The following is a 235-nucleotide window of genomic DNA, read 5'->3' as shown; positions in this document are numbered from 1 at the left end:
AAGCCACGCCCTCTGGCCCCGCCCTCCCTGAACCCCGAGCATCTCTCCGCGTGACCTCTCGCCAACTCCCCCCAACCCCTAGGGGCATTATCCTGTCGTGGGAGAGCTGCATCGGGGTCAGAGTGGGCCAAGGTCAACCGGGCATCGCGGCGATTACCCCTCCCGCCTCGCCGCCAGTTCTCCCTGACCTTGCGACCTTCGCGGAGTACCTCAGCAACTCCATCCACTGCAGCAT

At 65.5% G+C, this 235-nt stretch overlaps 1 protein-coding gene across 1 annotated transcript in view; it reads right to left on the bottom strand.

The window, feature by feature from the left end:
• LOC119586835 (rap guanine nucleotide exchange factor-like) overlaps window positions 1-235 on the bottom strand; it is a 75,990-nt gene that overhangs the window by 69,700 nt on the left and 6,055 nt on the right. The window lies entirely within an intron of this gene.

The sequence above is a fragment of the Penaeus monodon genome, chromosome 22, assembly GCF_015228065.2.
Source record: "Penaeus monodon isolate SGIC_2016 chromosome 22, NSTDA_Pmon_1, whole genome shotgun sequence".
Classification (NCBI taxonomy): Eukaryota; Metazoa; Arthropoda; class Malacostraca; order Decapoda; family Penaeidae; genus Penaeus; species Penaeus monodon.
This window is presented reverse-complemented; position numbering and strand designations above follow the sequence as displayed.